Source organism: Felis catus, chromosome D4 (assembly GCF_018350175.1).
Source record: "Felis catus isolate Fca126 chromosome D4, F.catus_Fca126_mat1.0, whole genome shotgun sequence".
NCBI lineage: Eukaryota > Metazoa > Chordata > Mammalia > Carnivora > Felidae > Felis > Felis catus.
The window spans coordinates 25,687,460-25,710,071 of NC_058380.1; the positions used below are offsets into that span (position 1 = coordinate 25,687,460).

Genomic DNA, 22,612 nt, shown 5'->3' on the forward strand with positions numbered 1-22,612 from the left:
ACAAATAAAGAAACTGATCCCATTCACAATTGCACCAAGAATCATAAAGTACCTAGGAATAAACCTAACCAAAGATGTAAAAGATCCGTATGCTGAAAACTATAGAAAGCTTATGAAGGAAATTGGAGAAGATACAAAGAAATGGAAAAACATTCCATGCTCATGGATTGGAAGAATAAATATTATTAAAATGTCAATACTACCCAAAGAAATCTACACATTCAATGCAATCCCAATCAAAGTTGCACCAGCATTCTTCTCGAAGCTAGAACAAGCAATCCTAAAATTTGTATGGAACCACAGTAAAGCAGCTTTTTATTTCATTGATTTTCTCAATTTCTCTTAAATTTCATTCATTTCTACTTTAATTTATATTATTTCTTTTCTTCTGTTTGCTTTTGGTTTAAATTGCTCTTATTTTTGTAGTTTATTAAGGTGGAACATTAGATTATTGATTTTAGATTTATCTTCTTTTTTATATGTGTACTTAATGCTATCAATTGCCCTTTATGCACTGTTTGCTACATTTTTCAAGCTTTGTAAGTTTTATTTTCATTTTCATTTAGTTCAAAATATTTTAAAATTTCTCGAGATTTATTCTATGACTCATGTATTATTTAATAGTGTTTTGTTTAATCTACAAATATTTAATCTCCAAAGATGATTTTCAGCTATCTTTTCATTATTGCTTTTTAGTTCCATTGTGATCTGAGAATATACTTTGCATGATTTCTATTCTTTCAAATTTGCCCAAGTGCCGTTTGTGGCCTGGAATGTGCTCTATCATAGCGAATATATCATGTAATCTTGAAAATGCATATTCTGCTATTGTTAGATGAAATACTTTTTTATGTTTATTTATTTATTTTGAGAGAGAGAGGTAGAGAAAGAGAGAGAACAGAGAGGAAGGGCAGAGGGAGAGAATCTTTTTCAGGCTCCAAGCTCAGTGCGGATCCCGACAGAGTGCTCAACCTCACCACCATGAAATCATGACCTGAGCCGAAATCAAGATTCAGACACTTAACCAACTGAGCCACCCAGGTGGCCCTGGATGAAATATTTATAATACAACTAGAACCAGTTGATTGATGGTACTTTTCAGGTCAACTACACCCTTACTGATTTTCTGCCTGTTTGACGTATCAATTATGAAAGAGGGATGTTAAAGTTCAAAGTGGATTTGTCTATTTCTTCTTGCAGTTCTGTCACTTTTTGCCTTATGTATTATGATGCTTTGTTGTTAGATACATACACATTAAGGATTATTGAATCTTCTTAAAAAATTGATCGCTTTTTCATTATGCAATGCTCCTCTTTATCCATGTAATTTTCTTTCTTTCTGAAGTCTGTTTTATCTGAAATCAATATAGCTATTACTATATATGGTGTCTATTCTTTATTTAACTTGTTTTGTGATGTTTCTTTCCTCTTTATATTAGTTCCATGCTGGTGTCCACCATTGAATGGTGGAAGTTTTCTTAGAGCAGCTTTTGTTTGCAGAACAAAAGTACAGGGATAAGCTGGGATAAACTGGGAGAAGAGGAACATTTGTAAGTTGCTTTGAATACTTTGTCATAGTACTCTACCTGGTTGGTGTGATTCTGCCTCTGGCTGGAGGAAATCATTCTCACTTCTTGGTCACATGTTCTTATTTGGCAATTTAAACATTACTCATCTTCAGGTCATCAAAGCTGCAGCTCTGTGAGCCACCTGGGTTTATTCTAAATCCAGACTCACTGATAGCCTATTTCTTGCAAAAATAAGTCCTCTGCCTCTCTATGGAAAGTTCACCTGGCTTGTTCACACACCCTGACTTTCCTGCTCCAATCAGGGCACCTTTGTTACCCCTCTGGTGAATCATCTAGTCTAGACAACATGTTATCTCAGGGTCTGCAGAGCTCAGACTTCTCTTTCTGAATCTCTCTTTCCCTGGACACAGTTTCCAGTGCACTTGGTAGCCCTACTTCATAACTTGTGGTTCAAGGTTGAGGTGTTTCCTGGTTACACTCGTTAGTTTTAGTTAGTTTAGGGGACAGGAGTGAATAGAGACTTCTTTTCTGTACTATCTCAAATAAGAAATTAGCATAATACTAGAGAAAAAAATAGTCAAGTTTGACAACCATCATGTCAACATTATGAGGTAAGTTAACTGATCACAGTACTTAACTGATCAGATACATTTCTCCTTTTTGTTTGTTTGTTTACTACTTTGGAGCTTAGATTTTTTTCCTAATTAAATCTAACAACCCAAAAGCTAATAATAAGGTTGACAAGCAAAGCTAATTCTTTGAGGTGTGTCCAGTGTCTAAATCAGAAAAGTCACCAGCCAGTAAATGTCAGTGTTGCTTTGCCTACTCCACCTTATCAATTCCTTTACTTTTTTTCCAGGAATGATTTGTTTTTTATTTCAAAGATTAACTGTAAACATTTAGAATACATTTTTTTTCTTGGATTTACCCTCATGGAAATCAATTGTTAGATGAAGATAATTGTGTCTAAATAATAAAAACTAATTGAGGGTGCCTGGGTGGCTCAGTAGGTTAAGTATCCGTGTTGATTTTGGCTCAGGTTGAGATGATTCTCTTGAGATGATTCGTGAGATCAGGTTGTGCTGATTCTCTTGGGATTCTCTGTCTCCCTCCCTCTCTCTCCCTTCCCTGCTCTCTCTCTCTCAAAATAAACAAGCAAGCTTTAAAAAATGATAAAAACTAATTGATATGGAGCAGTTACTTTGATACTACCTATTGGTCTGTTTAAACTATTAACCTGAAAATAAGTGACACTTAGGGTGTATTTCTTTGCCAAGCATCTGAACCACCCAGGCTCTAGGGGATTCAATGATCTAAAAGTAGCACATTTTATAATACCTACTGGGATTTTCATTGACACTTCCATATGATCAGTTCATGGTTGTCACCTTGCGTAAGTTGATCAACCTATTATGTATGTGCAATATTGTAATTACATTTCTTTTTGACAAGGATGCATTAAGTGTGGCCGTGATATGGGAACCCCTTTCAGCTTTCATTAATTCAATATAAATCCAAAGTTTGCAGATTCAGCAGGATGGTGTCTAGTGGCTTAATTGGAATTGCTGGTCAAGCACATTGATTCTGCTTCACTCAGGTGAAGATGAAAGTAGCTGCAACAATAGATACTGCGTTTGAAGGTCATTGAGTTGTAGCGAGGCAAGGGGAGCAAGAGAGTAAGACACACACGCAAAGTAATGGAATTTTTATTTGGTATCTGGGAAGCCTTGAGTGACACAGTATGAGCTGACCTTGAAATTTCATACTTTTGTGACTCATAGCATTTGCTTTTATATTCCAGAAAAATGCGATGATGCTTTAAAGGGAAATTAGTATAGCCAGTTTTACTCTCTGGGAAGCTTACACCGGATATGATTTATTTGTTGACTTTATGATAATATGGAAAATGAAGACCTGGTTAATTTCAGGTGAATCTGACATAAAAGGTAAAATCATTCTTTCATTAACCTCCTCTTGCTCTTAAGTACATACATAACGGGCAGGCAGCTCCAAATTCTTCATTTCCAACCACTATCTAGTGGATGCAACACTGCCCTGAGGTGTTCCCGCCGAGCACAGTGTCAGGAAGTGACCCACCACGCACCCAATCCCTGCCCGACCATCCAATTCTTTCCCTTCACACAGTTCCAATACTCCCATCTGAGCACACTCTTAGTGGAACATCAAATTTAAGTACCAAAGCTGTGTTTTAGTTATTTAAAAAAGGAAGAGAACATCAGCTGTTTCAAATTTTAGACTCCAACTTAGGCAAAAAGAGAATTGTCACATCGTCTATTGTGTAGTCCTTTTCTGCAGAAATAACATCCGTAGGGAGGAACAGTGAGTGTCCAGCGATGTAACATCAGTCTATAAATGGGAAGATTGACACCAAAAACATCAGATTACAAACATCTCACCAAAACCCCTCAGCCTGTAGAGAGCTCTTTATGGAGGTGGAATATGAATCTTTTCTCTTCGTTCTGCCCCTACATTCACGCTGATCTCAGAAATTCATTGCTGCTCCCTTTGTGCAGAGGTCTGTAAAATCAGAGGGTTCCCATTGCTAGAGCTTGAAAAGACAAGTAGAAATTAGCTTTAGCGTATTTAACTCGTCTCGGCCCCTCCTTCTGACACCAAGGGTAACACGAGCATCTTACAGTTCGTCCTCTGGGGGCTGGCTTATGCCTGCTCCCGTTTTTTTTGGCAGTGACTTGAAACAAGCAAATTCTTATTACAATCCTCAGATTTAAAATTAAGTTCTGATCACGTCTTCTCAGGGCACACCTAAGAGGCGCTGTTTATCCCCAGCCAAATCAACTGCTTTCCCAAGTGGCCCATTCCTGGAAATGTTATTGTGCCTAATAACCAGCTCAAATATGTATTTTCATTTAATCTTTCCTTTTACCTCCATCTCACATGCGTTGCTGTATGTCACAAAGTCTCTATGAAGATCTGCTGTTACATCATTGTGTGAAGTATGAGCTGGGGTTTGTTTTAATTAAAAAATTACTTTTACTCAGATGGTGGCCGGGCTTGGAAATGTTCTCGGTTGCCCTGCGAAAGCCCCAATGGAATGTGTGTGTGTATCTTTTTGCTTTTTAAGGATTTCCTATTTTGTGAGAGAACCCATTGCCTCTTTTTCTTCATGTGACAAATTGGTTTAGGCAGGTGGAGTCAAAGCGGGAAGAAGAAATTTCCAAAGGTGTTTCCTGCATGCAAAAGTAAGCACAGGCTATCCCTCTGGGCACAAAGGGCAAGGGTGCATCAGAGTGACCTCCCTTTGCCCCTCTGACCAGCACACAAGAGTCTAGTAGCTTCATCTGAATGACAAATATCAAAGGGCAAGACGGCAGCCTCCATTTCAGAGCTTTTATAAACTTGGAGAATGAACAGGGGTATTTTGTAGTGTTTTATAATAAAGGGTCCTTTGGTGCTGATTCCGGGTTTTATGACATCTGTGTTATGTCCTACAAATAGTAACAGACATTTTCCTTTGCTGTACAACATGGTGAGCCACTGGCCTAGACCAGAGGTAAATCTGCACTGCTTTTCAAATATTCTCCCTCTCAACCGCAGGAACTCTTTGGTTTCTATTATATTTCCGCCCTTTCATATCCCTGATGATACATCTGATGAAACTCAGTGGCCAGGTGTGTGAACATGGTTGAAAAGACCCATACAGGACCAGCGACATCTCCCCACAGCGTGGGATGCTCCCCTCCCGAGATGTCCCACAGTCAGCAAGACTGGTACTGAGTTGTTTTCCCAACAGAGCAGATGGGTCATATGACCCCTGAGTACTTTTGGTCCTACTCCCTTTTTAACTAACCACACACATTGCACGATCTCAGGCCGGGGTGCATGACCGAGGACAGAGTTTCCCTGCGTAGATTTTTCCACAGTAGACCTTTGCACGGAGCTGTCGGAATAGAAGAGTCACAGCCACCATTTTTTCCCCATTACAATGGGACTATCTGGGCATATACTTCAGGGAACACACGTGGGATTCCAGAGTAGGCCGGGCGGCCTCCAAACACATTCTCTGTCCTGTACTGGACACCAGGAACTGCATCCTGTCTGTTCCTGTAACAGCTCCTCACCGTTCGCTCCACTATTCTGCTGCCTCTGCAGATTGCCATGGCTGAGAAGCAGCCCCAAGGAGTTGAGGATGGTGGAAATCCTTAGAGAAACAAGTACATCAGTGGTAGAGGTAGAGGACTGTGAGATCTCTCATTTTTCTCAAAAAAACAAAGAAACAATGATGAGGATTCAATATTAGAAGAGAAAGGACTTCTTGCAAGTTCAAGATGCTGTATAAGTGATACCTGTGTATCTATCCTTTTAGAGGCAGTATAATTTCAAGTGAATCTGCTCGGAAGACTGCATATCTCGTGAAGAAAAGGAATCTGACTTTTAGGAGCAGTGATAGTCTGTCACATAAAACGTGCGTAGTGAAGAAGATCGAACCTGACATGGATCGTGACCGTGGTCGGGACCAGAGAGATGGTATCCCCAGGTCTCTCCAGCTCTCTGATCCATGCAGAAGTGAGTATAATTTTTAGAATATTTTCTCTTATTTCTGGGTTTAGATTCCCTTTCCCTTTTCTTTAGACCCAGGTAAAAGTTTCCAGTAGGAGATGGGTGTGGCAAGTTATGTGACCAGTGAGTAACCTAAGAAGGAATTTGGAAGAAGGGTCAAGAAAACTGACACTATCTTGTGAGCCAGGAAAATCATGGAAAGTTATCATTAAGCAACTACCGTGATTTAACCTCACTCTTCCCCACCCTGCAAAGTGAGGCATATCTTTCAAGTTGAGGAACCAGGGTTCCGAGAGGCTAGTAAATGGCAGGCTTGGATTTGAATCAAAGCGCCACCCTCCGTCAGCCTTGCTCTGGTCCCACACTGTAAGTGGCTGCACATGGGAGCCTTGACCGTCTGGATGAGGCGTTTGAATCTCCCATAGCAAGCAGAACTTCATAAGAAGGCAGAAGCTAAATTTCCATGACCTTGAATTAAATATAGTACTTAAGCAGGAATTATGTCTCCCCTACTTTTTTCTTTACTGATGGAAGGGGAGAATAGAGAAGAGAAGGTGACTAGGTGCTTTTGGTGCTAAAATAGGACATGAGAACTCATGCTTCCGCTGACATCCTAAGATAGAAGACACGAAGTGAGGCATCAGACCGAGATGAACATGTTCAAAACAGGTGGCTGAGACCTGGGTGGGGTTCCCCTTCCCCCACAGGGAGTGAGGATGCAGAAAGGGATTTGGAAGGAAGTGTCTTCGGTGAAAATCATTGCTTTGCTATGAGTCCCCCCCCGCCACACCCTAAGAGGAAAGGTTGAGGAGAGATGCCTCTCCCTCCCCCTAAAACAAGTGGAGGGACATTGAGTCCACTCAGTGAACTTGATGTCAGTCTCAGCCACTGAATAGACAAGTGTCTGATTCAGAGCTGAAGAAGCAGAAAGCTTGCTTCCTGCTCTGATGGTGGATATGAAGGAGGGCTGCTCCTGCCCTGGGTACTTCCTCCCAGAATTTGTGGAGGCAAAGAGTGCGTGAGCATCTCCAGGACCAGATGCAGCCACACCAGAGGAAGGGCTGGCGTTTTAGACCTTGTCCAAGACGGGCCATTATAAAAGTGAGCAGACTATTTATTGCCTCAGGTGGGGGGCACACACGTTCACTCACTTAGAGACTTTTCAAGTGGTGCACTTATGTATATGTTATACTTCAGTCAAAACACCTTTTAAGAAAAGAATAAAGAAGCCTCATCAGAGAGAAGTGAAAGTATTGCTGGATTCCTCTTGGCTGAAGACAGAGTCAACAGAAAGTTGGAGGAGAATGTATCAACCACACCAAAGGAGTTTCTGGTGAGTGGCCCTTAGGAAAGAGGGCGGCTTTGAAAGACCTCCCAGAATCTGTGTGAGAGGAAGAGGCAACTCTACGCACTGCCAGGGCCCAGGGAACCCACAGCCTGTTCTCAAGGGCACCACACCTCCCTCCAAGTCTGCTCTCCCACACTGGAGGAATCAGAAACCTGATTGGCAAGTTGGGGGAGAGTGACAGGGGAGGACAGAAGAATGCAACAACCCTGCCCCCTTCACTGACTGCAGCATTTTTTTTCCCTCTTCTTTTAACAACACATTCTGTCTAGAGAAGGGTGAGTCCTTGAAACTTGGAATGAACCTGGAAGCTTTTCTTAGTATGCGTGTTAGAAATTCGAAGTAGACATTCCAAGTTGTGTGTTGGGAATCAGTTGACTCTAAGATGTCCTATTCCGTAAGAGTGGCCAGAAAGGCAAGTTTCATCCAGGGGCAGGGGAAAACTAGCACTGCTGAGCAAGTTAAAGGAACAGTGGGAGAAGAAAATAAGGCTGTTTTATTCCTACACACAAGATATCCATTTGTTCAGTTTACTGGTTGCAGTGGTGTGAAAGGAAGACTGATATGGCTCCAAAGCAGTAACTAACGAAAGCCAACCATTGGAGATGCGGTGCCATACAACAGATCTATCATGCAAACCATAGACGTGGTTTAAAATTTTCTGGTAGTCACATTAAAATAGTGAAACAGACAGGTGATATTGATATTAATAACACATTTTTACTTAACCCAATGTTTCTAAAGTATTATCAGTTCAATGTGTAATCAATAGAACAATTTTTAAATAAGATAGTTTGCATTCCTTTTTAAGGATGATTTTTTAAAATGTTTATTTGTTTTTGAGAGATAGGGAGACAGAGCGTGAGCAGAGGAGGGACAGAGAGAGAGGGAGACACAGAATCGGAAGCAGGCTCCAGGCTCTGAGCTGTCAGCACAGAGCCTGATGTGGGGCTCGAACTCATGAAGTGTGAGATCATGACCTGAGCCAAAGTCGGATGCTCAACCGACTGAGCCACCCAGGTGCCCCATACATTCCTTTTTAATTTTTGCACTTACTCTTTGAAATCTGGGTATATCTTACACTTTCGGCATATCTCAGTTGGGGCTCACTACAGGTCAAGAGCTCCATAGCTGCATGTGGCTAGTGTTTGCCAAATTCCATGTGCAGTTGTGGGATGTCTGATGGGGCGGAGAATGATCTCAGACAGTGGGTGAGCAGACTCCGTGCTCTGGTGATGAAGAGGTTGAGGCAGGGTCTCCCAAGTGGGCAAGAGGATCATTCAAGATTCTGTCTGCACTTGTGTTGGGTCTGATGAGAAAGGATGGGAAGGAGACTGGGCAGAGCGGTAATGGGAGATGGAGAGCTGAAAATGAGACCTGCATGGGCTGTGACTCTGCCATCACGTTGCCATTGGAAACTGATCTAAATCAGCCGGGAAGAGAGGAAACTGAGAGAATGTCTGAACCAAGGGAAGTCAAAATAAATTCAGCACCACTTTTCTGAAGTAATAACTATGGAATTTAAGTATTCATTAAAATGAGCTCAACGTGCCCCCATAGGGGCTGTTACCGGTTGTTGCGCAAACCAGCATGCTTGTCTGAAATAATATGTATCAGGCAGGGTGCTTATCATCACACGCAGGGTAAGCATTGCCGTTGTTCTGGTTTTGCTGATGAGGGGAGTGAGACTTAAGTAAAAGGAACAAAACAATCAACTTCTTTCTGTAGAAAATTATCGCCGAGGGAACCCTGGAAACCACTGGGTACAGAAGTCTGCCTTCAGGGAGAGGGAATCTGCTGGGGGCAGTGGGGGTCAAGTTGCTTAGAGGTGCATGGGTAACCAGGGAGAGGTCCTCCGGTCTAGGTCCACACATCTGCCGGGATATCAGCCTGATTGCAGGAGCCCCAGGATGGATCCCCTGTCTCTCCAAAGAATCTGCTGCAGAGCAGAAATAATGATGAGGTTTTGTGTTTTGTGTTTTGTTTATTTGTTTTATGAGATGTCAAGCCTTTAACTGTATGGAGAGTGAAAGGCCTTCTTGCAGTGGTGAGCTGGCTGTGAGTGATGTCATGAGGATCTGTCCCGTGTAAGCCTCAGGATGTCTTCGATGGAAGAACGGGGTGAGTGTGGAGGAGCAGGGTCTTAGCAGTGAGGGCAGGAGAAGTGGAGGTGGGAAGAAAAGAAGGGAAGGTCAGAGGAACTGGAGGATGAGAACACTGGCCATTTGTGGAGGGCGCTGAGAAATTGGTACAGTGTTCATTTTGGTTGGCTGGCAGGAGAGTTGTTAGAAGAGAAATGCAGGGGGTGCCGCGGGAGTCCTTGGTAATATAAAGAGTTAGACTCAGGGGAAATCAAAAAGGAAAAAAAAAAAAAAGAAACAACAGCAAAATTAGTGGTTTGAAATGGATGTCTGATAATCATCAAATGTTATTTAGAACTGTGGTTTTGAATGCAAGGAATTCAGAGAGTTTGTGGACCAGCGTCATTCAGCAGAAGTATAATGCAAGCCACATGTGCAATTAAGAATTTTCTAGTAGCTGCATTTAAAAAAGTAAAAAGAAACAGGTGAAATTGATTTTGATGGTTTATTTTATTTAAAGCAGTATATCTAAAATATTACCATTTCAACAAGTCTTCAATATAAAAGGATTAATGAGATAGTTCACATTCCTTCTCTCATACTAAAGTATGTCTTCAAAAACTCATGTATGTTTTACTCTCCCAGCGCATCCCAATTTGGACTGGTCACACTTCAAGTACTAATAGCCACATATGGTTGGTGGCTACTATATTGGACAGTGTGGCTTAAAAAAATTTTTTTTAACGTTTATTTATTTTTGAGAGAGAGAGAGAGAGACAGAGACAGAGACAGAGAGACAGAGTATGAGTGGGGGAGGGGCAGAGAGAGAGAGGGAGACACAGAATCCGAAGCAGGCTCCAGGCTCTGAGCTGTCAGCACCAAGCCCAATGCGGGACTTGAACTCACGGACTGTGAGATCATGACCTGAGCCAAAGTCAAACACTCAACTGACTGAGCCACCCAGGTGCCTCTGGACAGGGTAGTTTTAGATAGCTTCTTTCTGCATTGTCACCTTTTTGTCCTTTATTTAATAAACTTTTAAAAAGTATGGTTATTTCTGTGTGAAATTTCAAAATAAGCAAAAATAAAAGTGTATTGCTTAGAAATGGGTAAGCAGGTGATAGAATAAATCACAGGGGGATGATTATCACAAAAGTGCCGATAATAATTTTTTTTTTATTCCAAGAGAAATGCATGATAGAATTAGAAAAAAACATGAAAGAGAAGAAAACAAAATCTCCACAAATTATTCCACCAATTAGAGATGGGTGCTACATTTCCCCCCACCTTTTAAAGAGAGCAAGAACCTGGAACTGAATGATGACTGTGGATGCATCCGGGGTGGGGCAGGGTAGAGCCTGCTGCATCATGGGCCTCAGGCATTGCCTGCCAAATGAAGTTTTCTAAGTCAGGCACACGACTACAGAGTCTTCTAACAATAGGAAGAGGGAACATTTGCAACATTAAAGAAAGGCAGACAATGTTGGACTCTTGGCCAAGTCTGATGATGCCCATTCCCACGAGAGGACACCCTAAAAGATGAGAGAGCAATTAAGGACATTGACCAATTTTTTTTTCCTCTCTAAGGCACGAACTTAACCAATTTACTGGAATTTTTAAAAGAATTTACTAGAAAAAACACAAGCCAATAACCTCATAAACCATTAGGTACTCAGTGTTTCTGGAAGGGCAGCTGTAAGTGCATAGTCTATGTCCAATTTTGCTGTCATCTTGGAATGGGAAGAACATTGGAATGACAAGTTAGATTGAAAAGCTGTTAAAAGCCAGAAAAATAACGAGTGCTTAATCCATAAATGGAAAACTGTCAGTCCCTTATGTCTTTATACGACTGGGTTTGATGGTAATTCAAGCAAAACTTCTGTGTTTTCAACCAGCCCTTAATGGCAAAGAAAATAAACCATCCAGAGAGAAGGAGTCATAAGAGGAACGGTGTACCTCAGTAGAGTGTGGAGAGGAAATTTGGGTAATATAATTTATTTAGGAAGAGAGGAAATCTGAACAGAGAGACGATGTGAAGCCGCAGATGTGAAACCTGGCTGGTGATTTTGGAGGTGAAACCTCTCTTGGTTTACGACCATGACCTTCAATGACCTTGCTCTGGCCACTGTACTGGAATGCCTGTGGCAGATAACAAGGCTGAGGGGGAGGCTGGTTACCACCCTGCTTCCTCTATTCAGCCTGCTCTGCTCAGTCATCACGGGTTTGTCTCTGCGTGATTGGTCTCCTAGGCTAAGAGAGCGGTTTCAAAGCTGGGGTTTCCAGGGCTTTCCTTTCTCCCTGCTGAGATCTGGGAACCCCCATGAAGTCTAAATGGCAGCTGGAGGTTGTTGGTTACATCAGGGGAAAGCCTCAGAAAAACACATATTGTGTAAAAGCCACTGCACCATGGAAGCCCGCGGACACCCTCTGATTCCCGGCTCCAGCTCTGTGGGAGCCCCTCTGTTATGCCATAAAAATGACTGCAAACAGCAAGCCTGGGGATGCGGATGTGCATCGGCAGCTCACAGCGGTCCTAGGAACGTGGGCTTTTGATGTCTTGGGAAATGGGTCTTGCTGAGCAGTTTGGAGTGTTACCCCAAGTAGATCAGAGAGCTGTTTTCTTCTCCATTTATTTCAATGCAGCCTTGACCATGTAGCTGGGGATTGTTAGATCCTCAGAAATTAGGTGGGCTCCATCAAGTTTGCTGAGGCTCTGCTCCATGTATCCTCCCCCTGCTGGCCATCCCAGCTTCTTTTATTGCTGCCCATGTGGAGGGGCTCAAAAGACACAGACACTTGTCTGCTGCAAAGGTATTCACAGCTCCCAGAAAACCAAGTTAGAAGAGCATACAGTGGTGATGTTGAAAACAAGATTGGTGAGGGGCTCCGAGACAGGGCTCTGATCTTGACTGTTCTATGTCCTTGGGGAAGTTCCATCACTTTTTTTTTTTTAATTTTTTAACGTTTATTTATTTTTGAGAGAGAGACAGAGACAGAGTGTGAGTGGGCGAGGGGCAGAGAGAGAGAGGGAGACGCAGAATCCGAAGCAGGCTCCAGGCTCATAACCATGAGATTATGACCTGAGCCGAAGTTGGACGATTAACCGACTGAGCCACCCAGGTGCCCCCAGCCACTTCTTAGGGGTTCAGAGAGACCAGGGTGAGCTAGTACTGATGGCTTTCAAACTGGGCTCTGGGGAGTCTACTCAAGGGTTGTGGAAAGTGGAGGTGAGAACTGAGAGAGGAGCCTTCTAGTATCTTCTATTTACCCCAGCCGAGGCAGGTCCACTTTTATCTGTTGACTGTTTTACATACTGGGGTCCCCTAGAAACTTATTTAAAGAAAGAGTTACAAAACTTAAAATATTTCAAAACCACTTAACTAGATAATCTCTCACCTGTAAAATTTTGATTTTGCGATTTTTCCAGTGTTCTTTAGATTGAACATTTTGAAAGTGTTTGTTGATGGCTGATACAGCAGATTCCTTATCGACTTTTGTATCCTTCTATGCAGTATATTAAAGACTATAAAGAGACATATAATGGCTTTTTGTTCTTTCTTCTAGAGGGATGATTGTTGCCTTAATGATTACAGCAGTGGCTGCCAATTCACTAATGGTTGGAACATGTAATTAGAACTTGAGAACTTAACTCTAGTCATGACTATGCCAATTACCATGGCTTTGAGCACGCTCTTCACTCTCTTGGGAAGGAGGTACCATATTTTGTGATTAGGAGCTTGAGATGTGGAGTCAGACTGCCCGGGTTCAAATCCTAGCTCCACAACTTATGAGCTAAATGTTTTTGGGTAAGTTGTCTTATGTCTCTGTGTTTTAGTTTTGTCATCTCTAAAATGGGGATAATAATACTACCTACCTCACTGAGCTGTTATGAGTATTAAATAAGTTCATTCATGCAAAGTGTTTAAACCAGAGCCCAGGACAAATTACATTCCCAGTAAACATTAGCTGTGATTATCTTTTCTTTTTTTTCTTGTTTTCCCTTGTGACTATGAAGGGGTTGGATTGGATGACGGATAAAATCATCAACTAATTTGTTACACTGTACACCTTGGGGCCTGCGACAGTGCCTGGCACACAACGGCTACTCAACATATGCTTGTTGACTGAATGGCTGAGGTTTTGCATTTCACCGGATGGGAATTTTATGAGAACCTGTTTTGGGACGTCTATCATGCAGACATGTTACCTCATGAAATTAAAAATCTCCAGAGTGTTAAGATGAATAAATTAAGAACATGAACGATTTATGGAGAACTAACTCTTGCAGTCAGAGTCCAATCAGGGAAACGAATGAGCTCACACCGTAGTTCAATAGAGGCCACTGAACACAAGGAACAAAGGCGCGAACAGAACTGGAAAGCCATCGGGATAGTGAGGCAGCTTGGAGAGTGGCCAGGAGGAGGAGATGATGCTACTGGAGCTTGATGCTGAGGCAGCCACCAAGCAGGAGCTGAGAGCTGGGGTTGTGGAGGAACAGGTTGTCTAGTGGAACAAGCCAATGCTTGTTCAGGTTGAATGGAGAATTCCCCATTCTCAATGCCTCCCATTGGCTGGATCCATCCAGAAGCCAGCTGGCAGAGAAAGATGGGAACTGAATTTTGTAGAGGTGCTCGTGAGGGCTGTGAACGGATGCGAGGGGAAGCAGGCCAGGTCCAGCACCCTAACCAGACTGTGGCCAGGCTGGCCCTCAGGTCAAATCTACCAGCTGCCCGGTTTTGTAAATAAAGTTTTATTGGAACAAAGCCACACCCACTCATTTACACATTGCCTGTGGCTGTTTTGATGCTACGTCTGCAGAGGTGAGTCCTTGTGAAAAAGACCATATGACCTTTTACAAAAAGTTGCTTATCCTGGTGCGAGACTGTGTCTAACCCATACAACCACTGGCCTGGTAAGTATTTCTACCCTTCTTTTGCAAATGGGGAAACAGGCTTGTGAAACAGACCTGACTTGCCTGAGGCTGAGTGCACCAGGCCTGAATGAAACTTGCATTTGACCTCCATCTAGTCGTTACCAAATTCCAAGTACCTTCACTGCACCCCCAGGTCCCTCAGGCCCCACTGGGCCACCTCAGCTCCTGGTCTTCTGCTGAAACAAAATGGCACCTTGGGTTGGTATCTCTCCATGGCACGTCTCTGCCTGTTGTTGCCTCACCAACAAGTTCATGGTAGCTGAGGGGTCAGGGGTCGTCTGAGCTGGAATGGACCAGGACTTCACAGGAGAGAATTCAAATGTCTGGGGCTTGAAGCTCTCTGTTTGTCTGATTGTCCTTTCCAGGGAGGCAGCTGGCCCTTAAGAGGCTCTTCTCCCTGCCTCATAGTCTGCACAGTCATCACAACTAAGCAAGAAGACCAAAAGATTTGGGAGAACATCTCTGACATAAAGGAAATCAATGTTAAAATGAGATTTGCTTTATAAAATGTACAGTATAGCCAACTCCTTTTAGGAATGCTTCTCCTGTGAAGCTAAGTACACCTGTCTGATGAAAAAACAAAAATCTCAAAACAAAATATGATTGCCAACTTTCTCCACATCGCTTGGGGATTCCTCGTAAGTAATAGCATTTATGAGTCCAGCTGGGTGGCCTTGGTGCACATGACAACAGCAGGACAAAATCTCCCGAAACACGGGACAATTTATGTTTGTGGAGAATTCCAAGTGATTGTGAGGTAGCCGCTACTTGCATTTGCTTTGCTCGCACAGATGATGAGAAATTGCATCTCTGGGAAGAACTTAAGGGGGCGAACTGAATGCATGTGAGATTAAAGAAATCAAGATTTGCATGTGATGACACACAAAAAGGGCAGAGCCGTGGCCGTGGCATTATTTGGCTTAGCATTTAGCCAACACGGATATTTTTATAATGTATTAAGCGCGCTTTCCTGCCTCCATGAAAATGATACTCCTGACCACTCCTCATATGGCCACTGACACCAGTTGTGCTTTTAAAGCCATGACGAAGCTCAGGTGACCACCTGAACCCTTCACTCTCTCCTCTGACTATCAGACGTTTGGAATGACTTAGCCTGTTTCCTCGAGCTGGCACAGGGCTGCGGCCAGAGGAGGCATTGAGCTGTCTCCATCATCCCTGGTGCAGGCAGCAGGCAGCAGGCACTTGCTTCTGAGTGGCTCTGGGGCTCAAGAATCTATTTCCATCTTGGGGATCCTGGGTAAATTTGTAACCCCTTGGATCCAGAAGTTCACTACCATTTAATGGGAGGCAATATGATTGCGTGAGGGAAGCTGGGGCTCCAGAGGTGAAAACACCCAGATTTAAATCCTCTGTTTATTAGCTCATCCTCTCACGAATCTGATCCTCTCTCTAGGCCTGAGAGGCAGCTGAGGATGTCTCTGTGGTAGGCTGTATAGCGGTCCCCAAAGATACCCAGGTCCTAATCCTTGGAATCCTGGGTGTGTTACCTTATATGGAAAGAGGATCTATGCAGATATGATGAAGTTAAGGATCTAGAGATAGGGAGATTATCCTGGATTATCTGGGTGGGCCCTAAATGCCATCACAAGTGTCCTTATAAGAAGCAGGCAGAGGGATTTCTGATGCACAAGAGGAAGAAGGCAGTGTCACAAGGATGGAAGCCGAGGGAGATTTGAAGATGCTACACTACTGGCTGTGGAGATAGAGGAAGGGACCACAAGCCAAGGACGGCAAGGAGTCTCGGCAGCCTCTAGAAGTTAGAGAAGACAGAGAAGCCGATTTTCATCCAGAGCCTCCAGAAGGAGCATAGCCCTGCTGACACCATTCTCTTCAGCCCAGTGAAACTGATTTTGGACTTCTGGCCTCCAGAACTATAAGACAAAAAATGTGTGCTATTTTAAGCTGCCATGTTTGTGGTATTTGTTACAGCAGCCACAGGATGCTAATAGAGCCTCCTGCCGTGGTTGTGGTATGTAAGAGTCATGCTCGAGAAAGATACTAAATCAAGTCAGGAAACCATGCCCAAAGCAAGGGGGAGGGATCTGAGGTAAGTTAGGAGTATCTGAGGTGACTCTGGGGACAAGTGCAGTAACTGTGAGAATAAACCCTCTTGCTCTTCAAGCTTAGACTACAATATAAGAATCTATCCCTGGCAGTGGCACTTATGTCTCTGGCATGGATCTGGCCCACTGTCCCCTATGCCCTGGACCCTTGCTGTTCTTCTTTGGCCATCCTGATATCCCATCCTGCCTACCTGATAAGCCATGTCACTCACATCAACCTGTAGCTCAGATACTGGGATGGTGGTGAGGGCATGGCTTCTGAATCCCACGTCCCTGATCACAAACTGACTACTCAGTCTGCCCTTTCCCTGCTGTGGAGTGTAGATTAGAGTTTGTGGGTGGGAGATGGCTGAATAACTTTCAGTGAGGAGACCCACCAGGAGAACTGAGAACCCAGGGGAAGGAAGAAGCTGTAATGGAGGAAAAGGCTCCATGGTCAACCCATTTGACCTCAAGCTCGGGCTATTGCCTTTGAGCTAAAGAGAGCTGCTGCTGTCCTCCTCACCCAAGGGCTTCAAAGCTGTTTCCACAGAATCCAATGGATCCTTGTTTGGGACAATAGCTCCCCTGCAAGTTGGCAAGTGAGAGGCCTCATGGTGATTTAGATTTCCATATGGGTGGTCTAGACAGATGGCCAATGCTAAGACTGACTCACAGAGTTCTTGGGGGAATTGGAGGAAGGTAACACACACACACACACACACACACACACACACACCCCTCAGGACTGCTTAGTGTATGAACTTGAGTATCCCTAGGAACAGAATACTAGAGAATCATCAGTGTGGTTAAAAACAATGGCCACCACCAAAGCAGCAATAATCATAAGAAAAGGGTTCATTTTTCTGCCTTCCAAGAAATGTGGGAGTAAAGAAGCCTCTGGTCATCTGTGTGCATGGGGAGATAAGGAGCAGCCCTGGAGAGAAGGTAGCCCAAAGTCAGGTGGAGTCTGGGCCACCCTGGAAATAGCAGCTGGAGTAAGGATGAGTTAGGATGAATGTACCACCTCCTTCCTGCCCCTCTATTATAGAAACAAAGCTAATGTCACTGTTCTGTAAGACGTCTGAAGAAGATCATTACAGCTAGTCCTGTGGTTCTTCTAAGTCTGATCTGAGACAGCAAAATGACTCTTAGCCCAAGGATGAAAGAGTTGTCATTCATAAGTCATCATGACCGTGCTGTTTGGACACTGAGCTCTCTTCAGATCAGGCTCATATCAGGTGGTGAATCTGAGAACAATGAATCATCCCAGGGCCAGGTACCAGACAAGTCAGGACAGCCCCTACATCCCAGGTCCCATGAAAGTTATTCAAATTAGGTAAACTGAAGCCTGCTCACACTGTCCTGCCTGCTCCTCCCAGTGGAAACCACAACAGAGGCTCTCACTCATTATGTCTGCTCACCCCTCTGCCTCCTGATGCCTCCCGGTGCTCCTTTGTGTGGCTCCATGTGGCATCGTGTGCCCCCTCCTCTTGAAAACGGTGAGTAGCAAGCTATCTTTCCCATGGCAGTCCTCTCCTGATACCGTTGGCCTCACCAGACCTGAATAATAATCAAGCCTTCATTTTGAAACAATACATGCCCATATTAACCCCTGGACTGGTACGGCCTGGGAAGCTCAGCTTACGTGTCAACTCTTAGCCCTGCACTGAGCCCCTTGGAGGAGTTCTGGAAATTGCTGGCCTCATTCCTCCCTTTCCCTCCCTTCCTTGACTGTGACCTCATTGACTTGCTCTAGATGCTCTAATCTTTCCCAGCAGCCTCATTGCTTACACCTCGCAGTTTATGCTGGCATTGTTCCTCCTCCCAGACAGCTGCCTAAGCAATCCTCTGCTCCTGTTGTCCCACTTTAAGAGGCTGAGGGTGAGGTCACAGCGTGGCTGGTTCATCAGTGTTTGCATTGCTCAGGCGGGGCTGTAGGAGCCTGAGCTTGCACGCCTGTCATCCACCTACACTCAGAGACCTGTCAATACACTGATCCTGGAGGCAGTGTGCTCATCCTCTTGAACTTGCTCCAGACATTGTACAGATGAACTCTTACAGGGCAGTTTACAGCCTTCACTGGGGCAGCTCTGGGGGATGATCCAATTCTCTTATTTTGGTTATCTACTCCCATCTCACCTCCCCATCCCCTTTGCTCAGTCTAGAACTTACCTCTTGGGTATGTCATTCCACATTAGCACTTCCTCCAGGAAAGGTGTCCCCGAGAGAGGGTTTGTCTTAGGTGGTTTCCCCTAACAGCAGAGCCTGGGTTGGGTAGTTTATCTGGGAGTGATTCCTGGAAGCTGGAGTGTGGGGAGTGAGGCGTGAAACAGACAAGGAGAAAAATCCAACAAAGGAGGTGCAATTGAACTGTTTCCACTACGGGCATCTGAGGTTCAGTTCCCTGGGGATCTCTGAGGACCTGGGTATAATGCTTCTCCAATTCCTCCTTCTGAAATATAGGAGCCTGGGCACATTTATCTGCCATCTCCTGTGACCCAATGGCAAAGGATTTCTCTGGGGGTATTAACTCCTCCTTATTCCTGGCCTGAGCTTCAGGCTGAGAGGTTTTCCAAGGCTGAGGAGAAAGGCAGGGAGGCATAAGAGCAGGGAGATCTTTGAGATGAGGCTCGAGATGGAAAGAAGGCAGCAGGGGCAGAACTGTCCACCTCAGGTGTGCGAAAATCAGTGGGCTTATCAAAGTGTCCTAACAGAGGGTGAAATTTAAATCAGTCAGCAGTAGCTTAAGAGAAGGATTTGATACTCAGGCTTTACAATCGATGACCTAAACCGATGGTTTCAAAATCACCTGTAGATCTTACCTGCCGGTGTTGTTTCTTTCCTCCTACATTCAGGTGAGGACTCGACCTGGTTACCACCCATGATTCCTTTAAGATGTATGATTAATACTTTATCGGTCACTTACCTTTGCCTAGATACCCTTGTGTTGTTACTCCTTCTCTAATTTTATCAATCAGTTAACACATTCATCCCCCAAATGAGACTGGTTCTTATTTTGAGATGTGAATGCATGTGATTTTGCCTTTCTTCCATCTGAGTAGGTCCTGGCTATACTTCATTGTCTCAGAGAAGGTTCCCCTTAGGACTAAAGCAGTGGAAGCCAGCAAGGATTTCTGGCTTTTGTTTTCTCAGGGAGATTTACAGAGGAGGCAAAGGGGTGAAGGACACTTGATGTTCTAGATAGTTTGTCTTGGAGAAGGTCCCCCACCCCTAGAAGAGGAGATGGCCCTTGACTGAGGGGAAAAAGAGGCCAGAGAAAGAGAGAGCCAGAGGGTGCTGTGGTCCAGGAGAAGTGGGCCCCCAGGATGGGTCCTCCAGGATAATACAAGTCTCCAGAGGAGAATGGTTGGGTAATACAGCGAATTCCTACATCCCACACCAGGCGCAGAAGCACCAAAAGAGGCTGTAGATAGAGACAACCAAATACCTTAGTAGCAACCAGGGCAGACAAGTAATCGAGCCTCCTACCCATAGTAGTTTGGCACAGCATAAGATCTTGGATTTTTGATATGAACTTCAGGAAGAGGGCAAGAAAACTAAGGAAGGACTGAGGGTAAATTTCTTGCCAGCATGGGAAAGGAGGTTTGAAATTAGTAAGCCTCCACTGATTTATTTAAAATAAGTTTTTGGACTTAGATGCCTACTCACCACACAAATATGTATTGAGTTTTTACTCTGTGGCAGGCATATGCTTGTCATTGAGAATGTAAATATGATTAATACATAGCTTCTTGCTTCAAAGGTATGCACATACAGTCAAGGGGGCGCACATATAAGATGGTGATGATTCAAACACGAATGCAGCATATGTATAATAATAGGTATCTACAGGTTTTATAGAGTCTAAGAAACAGGGGTGAAAGGAAGAGTTTAGAGAAAGTTCTTGAAAGATAAGATGTTTAAATTGAGCCTTGAAATGTGGGTAGGAATTCTCTGTCTAGAGAATGGATAGGAGTGGGTGGGAAGCTGTATGGTCATTGGGAAGAGTGAGGAGTCACAGGCATGTGTATTAGTTTTCTATTCTGCATAACAAATCACTGCAAATTTAGTAGCTTAAAACAACACATGTATTTATTATCTCACCGTGTCTGTGGGTCAGGGCTCTGGACTCTGCTTAGTTGGATTCTCTGCTCCAGGGTGTCACCCTCCAGCAAAACATAATAAAACAATTTTCATGGTTCAGTGGTGACGCTATTGTTAAGGAAAAAGAACTCTCCTGTAATACATCGTCTCTGCAGCCCATTTGATAAATATACTGGTTAATTTACTCCTCCCCTCTGCCCCCCACCAAAACTGTGGTTCAGTGTCACTTTCTGTTTTGGAAGGAGGTAAACTTTTACTGAAATGCATGACTCTGACCTTGGAGACTGCATTATCATTAATTTCTCCTTTTCATGAGTTTTTAAACGTTTCCATCTGAACACTAATCATGTGAACACGATGTTGACACTCTTCCAAGAAATGGCCAATACCAACATAGCTCAAGAATGCAGATTTTGACAAGGCTGGGTTGGATGATTTGCACATTCTGAGAAACTGTTGGAATTTCCAAGTAAGGCATTGGAATCAGGAGGACCCAGCCTTCAGGATTTACCTGAAGGTTATTTATTACCTGTCCAGCATACTGATTCCAAAGGGACTCAACATCCCCATAGGCTGTTACTTTCTCAGATTCTTTAAATTAATCTTCCCCCAACTAGTTTTGGAATCAAGGTTTCCAATAAGATTCAATGTGATGTTCTAGTCTTGGACCCACTTATCCCAATATTGGATTTACACATTACATAGTACACAGTGTTTAAGAGTATTGGGGTCATTACTCCTCTGGAGCTGTTTACCTTGGAATTTCTCTGAAGCCTCTGTGCATTTCTTGGCCATAGAAGGTATTAAGCTTTCTTGTGTTAGAAGTTCTATTCTGAAAGAGGACTTTGAATCACATTCTCAGTCCCTCCATTCTAACTGCAGTAGCCAAGTTTTCTATTGAACCTTTGCTAGGAAAGTACCCATTCTAAGTTTTCAAGCTCATTGCCATCAAATGGTATAGGATATTATTCTCTTTTGATGATTTTTGTCCATTCTCTATTTGTGGTTATGTCTCATTTCTCATTCCTAATTTAAAATATTTTTTTTCTCTTTTCTTCATCAAGCTTACAAAGGTTTATCTTTTTCTGTTGGTCTTTTTAAAGAGAGAGAATTTGATTTTATTTCCCCTTTCTCCTTTCTTTTTTTAAAAAATGTTTCTTACATTTATTCATTTTTGAGAGACAGAGAGAGACACAGCACAGTGGAGGAGGGGCAGAGAGAGAATGAGACACAGAATCGGAAGCAAGCTCCAGGCTCTGAGCTGTCAGCACAGAGCTCAATGTGGGGCTTGAACTCACAAACCGTGAAATCATGACCTGAGACAAAGTAGGATGCTTAACCGACTGAGCCACCCAGGCACCCCTATCATCTCTCCTTTCTTTTATATTTTCTAACCCTCTTTCTTTCTAGCTGCACTTAATTCTATTATTCTTTTTCTAATTTATTATGATGAACCTAAGTATCCTTAATTTTAGGCTTTGAAGCCATTTAAGGCTACAATTTATTTTCTAAGTGCAGCTTTTGCTGTGTCTCACAGTTTTTATTATAAAGTAGTCTCATTTTAAAGGCTTTCTAGATAGTTTAAAATTTCAGTTTCATCTTTGATGTAAGGACTGGATAGAACTGTTCCTCAATTTACAAGTAGTTGAAATTATTATTATTATTAACATTATTATTATTAAGCTTATGATTAAGCATGTGACTTTTACACCTCTTAACCAATTTCTGAATTTTCTGGGGTCCCTGGGTGGCTCAGTCGGTTAAGTGTCCAACTTCAGCTCAGGTCATGATCTCACAGTTCATGAGATCAAGCCCTGCGTTGGGCTCTGTGCTGACAGCTCAGAGCCTGGAGCCTGCTTCAGATTCTGTGTCTCCCTCTCTCTGCCCCTCCCCACTTGCACTCTGTCTCTCTCTCTCTCAAAAATAATAAATAAACATAAAAAATAATTTCTGAGTTTTCTTTTTTAACTAAGGATTTGATTTATTTTGGACATAAAGTAAACACATTTTCCTAT

The 22,612-nt window shown here is 43.3% G+C and overlaps 1 long non-coding RNA gene across 2 annotated transcripts in view; it reads left to right on the forward strand.

Moving 5' to 3' along the window:
• The window catches only part of LOC109493767, a 65,687-nt gene extending 44,824 nt beyond the window's left edge, over positions 1-20,863 (forward strand). The window contains exons 3-8 of one of the 2 annotated variants that reach the window (XR_006588787.1): positions 3,331-3,475; positions 5,875-6,074; positions 7,266-7,401; positions 9,414-9,534; positions 13,059-13,300; positions 13,510-20,863. This is a non-coding gene — a long non-coding RNA (uncharacterized LOC109493767). The remainder of the gene's footprint in view (positions 1-3,330; positions 3,476-5,874; positions 6,075-7,265; positions 7,402-9,413; positions 9,535-13,058; positions 13,301-13,509) is intronic. The other variant, XR_002148131.3, reaches the window with a different exon arrangement.
• The last annotated feature ends 1,749 nt before the right edge of the window (positions 20,864-22,612 follow it).